The sequence below is a fragment of the Manis javanica genome, chromosome 14 (genome assembly GCF_040802235.1).
Source record: "Manis javanica isolate MJ-LG chromosome 14, MJ_LKY, whole genome shotgun sequence".
Taxonomy (NCBI): domain Eukaryota; kingdom Metazoa; phylum Chordata; class Mammalia; order Pholidota; family Manidae; genus Manis; species Manis javanica.
In genome coordinates, this window is record NC_133169.1 from 42259576 (window position 1) to 42267547 (window position 7972).

General features: G+C 37.8%; 1 pseudogene; it reads right to left on the minus strand.

The window, feature by feature from the left end:
- Positions 1 to 1258: 1258 nt before the first annotated feature.
- LOC108402050 (olfactory receptor 14A2-like) lies at positions 1259 to 6004 on the minus strand (annotated as a pseudogene).
- Positions 6005 to 7972: the final 1968 nt, after the last annotated feature.

Genomic DNA, 7972 nt, shown 5'->3' on the forward strand with positions numbered 1-7972 from the left:
TCCTTGACAGTAATCTTGACACATGGTGAACCTTCACATGAAATTAATTATATTTAGCATATATGTCTTTTTTTTAAGGAAAAAGAAAAAATAATTTTGGTTTTTTTTCCTATTGACTATAGGAAATATTAAGGATAATTTTATATGTAAGAGAAACAAAAAGTTTATTTTATCTTATATTTTTACAATATCTAGTATTGGTATGGTAAGAATCAAAAGTTGTCAGAGGGTATTTGGGAACATGTTTAATGATGTCACATGAATGAGAAACAATGCAGAATCATACATTAAAGCCAAGTGACAATGAAACAAACACTGGTATCACATTGCAGGAAAACATAACATGATTGAAACAGGGTATTTTTTTATCTTAAGGACAGAACAAAGTCAATATAAATTCAAGAAAGTTACTTGATAACACATAAAATACATGGATTACATTTTGCATAATAAAAAATCTTTCACATCATAGTAATAATTAGCAAGTAGTACATCTTCAGTTGAACTACTTCCATAATTTTAACACATATCCTATCTTCTTTTCAGACCTAGATTAGATACATTATCCATGGCTCAAGTAGAGGTAAAAGGCTTTCTGAATTATAGACAAGCAAATGCTCAGACACACACACAGCTTCAGACCTCTGCCTGGTGTCTTCCAGGAAATAATATTCACCAGGGAGGGCACTATGTATCTTTGAGAAATGGATCACCTTCCTCCAGGGTGTTGTCTCTGCTTCAGGTGTCCCTCCAAAGGACTGTTTATTGATAGGGGCACAATCCTAAAATGGCCCTGAGCTCACCATGTTAATTTTGCCTGCTTTTTGTTCTGCTTCAGCACTAGACAGTCAGATCCTTCAGGAAAGTCAGGAGTACATTCATCTTCGTAGATCAAATGCTTCATGTACTGTCCTCATTGAAGCACCCCAATATTTTTTTTGTTTTCAGTTAATGAAATAGAGAAAATGAGTTGTAAGATGACAAAAATCAAAACTTATAAAAAGAGAAACAACTCTTCCAGAGCTGTGCTGAAAAGGGAGAAACAATTTCTTACGAATCACCAACTGAGCACATGCCCCCCATGTGTCAGCCTGACGGGATTCAATTATCTGAACTTTGCAACAGTCATTCAGGCTTTTGAGCACTTAGGACACTGTGTTCTTTCCTCAGTCTTTCCCAAATTTATGAATAAGTTAAATGATGAGAAAAAATGTCCAGCGATCTGAAAGCGCTCTGTCCCTGGGGATGTTTGGATGTATTACATGAAGTGAGAGTCTTGGCCAGATGTCTTAGGCAGCAATCCCAGCAGAGCCAACTTCATGTCCTTGTTCCTGGGGCTGTAGATTACAGGGTTCACTGTTGGAGGTACCACAGTGTAGATCACAGAAAGCAAGCCTCTCAATAACTGATGGTGAGTTTGAAGGTGCTTTGAGATAAACAAAACAGGCAGTTGTCATAAAAAGGGTGACAACAATGAGATGGGGAAGGCATGTGGAAAAAGCTCCAGACTGACCTTTTGTGGTAGGAATCTTCAGCACACTAGAGAAAATATAAATGTAAGAGATCATGATACAGATGAAACAAGACATGCCTAAACAGGTACCTAGTCCAATACTCACATAAACTATCATTCGTGTTTCAGAGCAGGACAACCTTAGTAATGAGGAGACATCACAGACAAACTGTGGAATCACACTGGAGCCACAGAAGGGCATGGAAAATGTGCCAGCTGTGTACACAGCTGCAAATAACCCCCCAGTAACCCAGGACACAGCAGTCATCAGGGCACAGGTGCCACCACTCATGAGGACCTCAGTGCAGGGGATAGCAAATCGCCACAAAGCAGTCATAGGACATGGCACTGCGCACAAATATCTCACCTGCTGTAAAGGAAGTCATTAAAAGTAGCTGGAAAGCACACCCCAAAATGGAAATTGAATTGTTGTGAGTTAGGCTATTGACAATAAATTTTGGGATTGGGGCAGACATGAGGAAGACATCCAATAAGGACAAATTCTACAGGAAGAAGTACACGGTTGTTTGTAGCTGCAGGTCTAGGGCGATGAGAGTGATGATCAGGAGGTTACTCACTAGGACAGCCAGGTAAACCACTCGGAAGAGCACACCGTGTACAATCTGGAGCTCCCAGACTTCAGAAAATCCCTAAAGAAGAAACCCTATGGCCTTTGTGGCATTGACCACATGCTGGATTCTCTTCACTACCCGTCAAGAGAAGGAGATATGCAAAGAAACATTAATTTACAGGAACCATACTGATATACAGAATCATTTCATTGAAGAAGAGGCATAGATCCACCTTAAATGCCTCTGAAGAGTACTGAAAAGTTCATTTTTTAAGATAAAAGGATTCCATGAATGATATATGAAGTCCATAAGTTGTTATATGAGTTACACCTCACCCTGTAGCCTCTGCTATAACTTCCTACCAGATAAATACAATAAATTATAATTTATTATAATTTAATGAATTTTTCCCAACCCAATTAGTGCTGCAATAATATTGTGCTGCTATTAATTAGAAATTCGTTTGCTTTCAGAAAGCAATCTAAAGGCCTTTAACTGTAGGATTTTTATGTTATCATCCCTAATTATCTAAGAGGTGTAAATTTTAAATTCTCTATTTTTCATAATAATCATGATCTCTCATTTACGAAGCATTTAATAATCAAACATAGCCTAATAATTTATTCTTACCTTATACACACAAATGAATATTAAAAATTAATTATTTGTTAAATGTTTGCATTGGGCATTAAACTGGCAGAGACAAATTTTTTAAAAGGTAGCTTGCTATGAATGGAAGGAGAAAATTAATAAACATACCTATAAAGAAAAATTGCTAATAGTTTTTGTGTCATTAAAATAACACAAATGCATTATCTGACAGATTACCCTGGTGGTAGTGGAGACTGGAGGTGGGCAGTGGCTGGGGGACGAAGAATCTGAAACCCAAGTGAAGAGAAGAATGCAGGACAAAGGCAATTGAAGGAGACACTCTGGGAAGCAGAGCTGAAACAAAAGAGAAAACGCAGCCGGCATCTGAATCACATATGGAGAATCTCTGTGTGGTGAACGTGAAGAATGCATGGTGCAGAAATGAAATAACTTTGAAGAACATTTATCACCCTATTCTAATTTTCTCCAGAAATACCCAGAGAGGGGTCAAAAGAGAAAGAAGAGTGGAGAAATCGGCTACTGCGTTTCACTGCTTTTGGTGCATTCCATAAATTTCCACAAGATTTACACATTATTATTTTATAACAGAGTATTTTAACATTTTACCAATAAAACATTGAAATTCATACCTTAAAATAATTCCAGTGCTTCAACCACTGGACAAAGGATTACTTTATAGATGATTCTAACATGTAAATTAAAAGTGGAAATTCTGAAAAAAGAAGTATATAATTTCACCTAAAATTAATCACCTGAAATTAAAACAGACATATCTTCTTTTGGAATCTATCTGTCATCATAGGATAGAGTTGTATTTCTGTTCTTCTGTGGAAGGGCTAAAAGATGTCTACTAAGATGTGATAGTTTCTTCAGAGAGAAAGGTGAATATTTAAGCAACCAGGAAATTCATTTGCCTCTTTTATTTTGAACTTGACATCATTTGAAACATTCTTTAGTCAAAGTGTGTACAACAAATTATTTTTAAAGTATGTGACTGATGCTTAGATTTCCCCAAAGAAGAATGTCTTAGGAGTCCTCTGAGCAGCCTTATTATGTAATTGTGTCTTACGGCCGTACAATTGTAATTGTTGGTATTTTCTGGAGGCAGACTGTTCACACCCCAGAAAACTTTCTGAAATACACTGTGAAGGATATTGTCCAGACTTTGAGAATAATAATAATAGAGTGCTTGAATATTCCCTTAATTCTGCTCATTCATAGGCTGTATGCTAGTGGTTACCACTTCATAATTGTCAATAATCACTGGGCACTTTGGTAAATGCAAAGATTCCTGTCAAACATTGCTAATTACTGACTGAGTGGGTCATGGTGAAGTTGGAGAAAATAATTTAGTGAGTCAAATTGTCAAAGCAGATGGATATTATGCTTTGCAAATCCTTTCTGTAGACCTAGTCATCTCATTGCCAGGCAGCCGCATCTAGGGAGGTCTCCCCCTGGGCACTCGGTGGGACCTCAGCCTGGAGGTGGGAGTGCTGGTGACTCTGACGGAGCAGGAATTCTCAAGCAGCTCAGAGGCGGGCAGGTAAGGAAGGGATTCATTAAAGCAAGAGCAGCAGTGAACGGCAGCTGCCCTGCAGGTAGGAGACAGCAAGGAGGAGCAGAGAGGAGGAAGGACAGCTTGTTGCCCTCCTGCTTGGCCGCGGGCAGATTCCCTTGCAAGCTCCTGAAGCCAGGGTTCCCAGGTGGCCCGTTTCCACTTGGATCTGCATGGCATGGGGACTAGCCCCTACCACCCCAGGATTTGGGGGAACCATAAAGCACAGTATGGAGGGAGATTATGCTCTGAGAAATTCCCAAAGAAGAGATTTCTAGGCAGGCTTCTAAAAGCCGATGGCACAGCTGAAGTTCTGCCTGAGTCACCCCGGTGATGCGAACTTGCAGGCCCAAATCAGAGCTCTCAAGAGCCCCTCCCTGCATATCAGGAGTACAGTGGAGACAGAATGAAGACTTGGAAATAAAATGAAATAGCAGAGACAACAAAGACAATTGCCACTGGAAGAGGGCAGAGACAAGACGCAACAAGCTGGGCAGTAAGAAGGCTTTGTTTAAGAGCATGCACTTAGAAAGGGGTGCAGGCCACCTCAGAGAACAGGTGCGCTAAAGGGCTGGGGATTGCGGCTTTCAAAGCTTCCGAGAATGGGGCAAAGGGTGGAGGGGCATTGTGGGACGTAGGCCTGACCTGCGGTCTGATGATGTCCGTCTCCAGAGAGGGACACTGCGTCCTCATGCACAGTCAGTTTTCTAGGTAATTCTGTAAGATAAACTGAACACAGGGTGTTTACTGATCTGGTTCCCCTCCAAGGGAGTGGCTTCCCTCAAGCACTGGGACCACATCAGCTGCATGCACCCCCTTAAAATCGGGTGGGTTACTGTCTCATTACCAAAGAATATCTCAGGAATCTTACCTCTTAACTCTCTGGTTTTCAAAATGGACTCTCAGCCATAAGAAGGGGTCCCTCTTGTTCTTACTATACTGTTTCTATCTTGGCGTTTTCATCAGTCAGGAACATTTTCATGGTGCTTCTCCCATGCCCCTTAGCTAACTCAGCCTAACATAAAAGTCAAAAGACATTTTATTCTTCATCTGGTTAAGGCCTTCATTGTAGAGTAAAGCAACTGGAATTAATTTTAAAGATATGGAATATGGAAATGAGATTTTATTTGTGCATTCATTTTTTTGCTTTGGCTTTTAATAAGTCTTAATAACATCACTCACTTTTAGCTTGTTTCTTTGAAAATAATTTTGGCTACTCAAGACATAGTTGTCAATATGCCATTCATCTACTGCATAGTTCCAGGAAAATATTTTAAACAATAAAGCTTATCAATCTTACATGGAGAATTAATAATATCAATTATGCAGTAGAAAATTAAGTGAGATTGTTTAATAATCATATACACAGCAGCATATATATTAACATTATTAAAATACTGACTTATTTTTTAATGAGTATTAGCCATATTTTCTTCTTGACAGAAAAGCAATATTCAGAATAAAAGTGTTTTTGTTTTGTATTAGAACACAGAATTTTTTTATGCACGATCAATAGGTCAAAACATCAAATCGAAATACTACTTACCTTATTAAGTCATGAGATTATTAACTCTTACTAAATACGTCATTAAATATGTATTTAGAAATTATTAAAAATATGCATTAGTTTATTTGCTATAATCTTGCTTTACACAGATACACCCTAATTGGGTTTTAAATAATTTTAAACTTACAAAAAAGTTGCAAGTATGTTGTAGAAAACTCTGAAGTAAACTTACCACAATTCTCCATGTTTCAATACTTTGCCACAGTTCAGTCATCAGAAAAAATAAAGAAAAATGCAATAATTGTATTTAATTCTTGTTCATTTTGAAATTAGTTTCAGTATCATATGTTGTGTGTAGCTGCATTGTTCATTTAGTCATTTAATCTATCACCTGAAACAGTTCTTCAGTCTGTCTTTGTCTTTCCTGATGTTGACACTTTTGAAAAACAGGATTGTTTGTAAAGGAAATGTGCTTTTGGGGGGGATATTCTATTTTTTCCTCATTACATTTAGGTAAGGGTTTTTTACCAGAATATTATCTCTGGGTCAAACTCGGAGATACACCGTATTCACCTATCTTTATTTCAGTCGGTAGGTTTTGAGCCTTTACTGCTTGTATGTATCTGCGGGGTACTAGTGGTCTGAGAGGAGGTGCTTGGATGTAGAGGGCTGACAGCATTCCTTGGGAGACCAACAACAGGGAATGAAAAGGAAAGGACGCTGGGATTTAGAAACCGAGATTGGGCCTCAGTGTCAGTCACTGACGCTGGGACCCCATTGATTCTGTGTGTTACTAGGGGAACTTACATCATGCACTCTCAGTGGTGGTTTCTCATTTCAAACACCTACCAGGATTTTCCTTTTCTTCACTTCTTCCATTTTTTCCATACTGGAAACACTGCAACTCCACCAAATATTAAATTATTCACTGATGTGCACAATCCTAAAATATGCATACATAATCCAAGCTTTCCACATTGTACCCTTTGATGACCAGCCTACATTAAGTAGTTTTGGAATTTGTGTAGTTCTTTTTCTCTTCTAAACTAAGTGTATATATTGCATGTACATTGCTTAAAAGTTATGTGGAATGAGGTCTTTTACATGTACTTTCCAACATGCTTATTTTCATTTGAAATGCAGTTATTTCATTTGATTGAGTTTGCATTCAGTTTCAATTTTTGTCCACATTTGGTCACTTAACTTTTTTAATATAAAGAAAAATAGTATATCTTCTCCAAGAAAAGGAAACTGTTTAAAAACAGTATCAACAATAACAACAAAATCTATGCTCAGTGAAATGTCACTCCCTTCCCATTCTTTTCACCCAATCACTCAGCACCTTGTGAAGAAAAACACTCTCAACGTTTCAGGGCTTATCTTTAATGTGTTCTTTTTTTAAAAGAAAGAATTGTGTATGTTCACTTATTGCATGCTGGGAATCACTACCTATCAGCTCTAGAGATTGCATTTTCCACATGTTTTTTGTTAGCAGCATTATGGGTAATTGCAAAATTTAGAAAATACCTCAATCTCAAAACCCAGGAAATTAGTAAAACTATGGTATATATAATAAAGTGGGTTATTCTTTGACTATAAAATACAAGGAAGGCAATCTCTAGAGCTGATAGGTAGTGATTCCCAGCATGCAATAAGTGAAAAATCTAACGCAAGATTGCCTTCCTTGTATTTTATAGTCAAAGAATAACCCACTTTATTATATATACCATAGTTTTACTAATTTCCTGGGTTTTGAGATTGAGGTATTTTCTAAATTTTGCAATTACCCATAATGCTGCTAATAAAAAACATGTGGAAAATGCATTACTGAACACAGGAGGTGCACCTTCAGGGTATTATCTTGTCCTGTGATTGTCCCTGATTACTAGACCCTGTTTTGTTTACTTCCTCACAGCAGTTTATGCCTGTACCTGAAGCCCAGTGGCACTAAGTTCAAGTTTTAAACATCCAATTTTTTTGAATATACCAATAGAAAAAATAAGGGTAAGGGGTTATTTTGGCCATGTAGAGACTTCCTGCTTCACATACCCCACAGAACTTGTATGGAATACCCACCAGCTCTCAGTGTCACCCTCTGGGCCTACAAAATATTCCACCTCAGGGAATCAGCCTGATCATTTGCTTCCAATGCTTTTCTTTTATCCTTTCCATTTCTTCTACTGGGAAATGTTTAGGACATTTTATATTTAGTA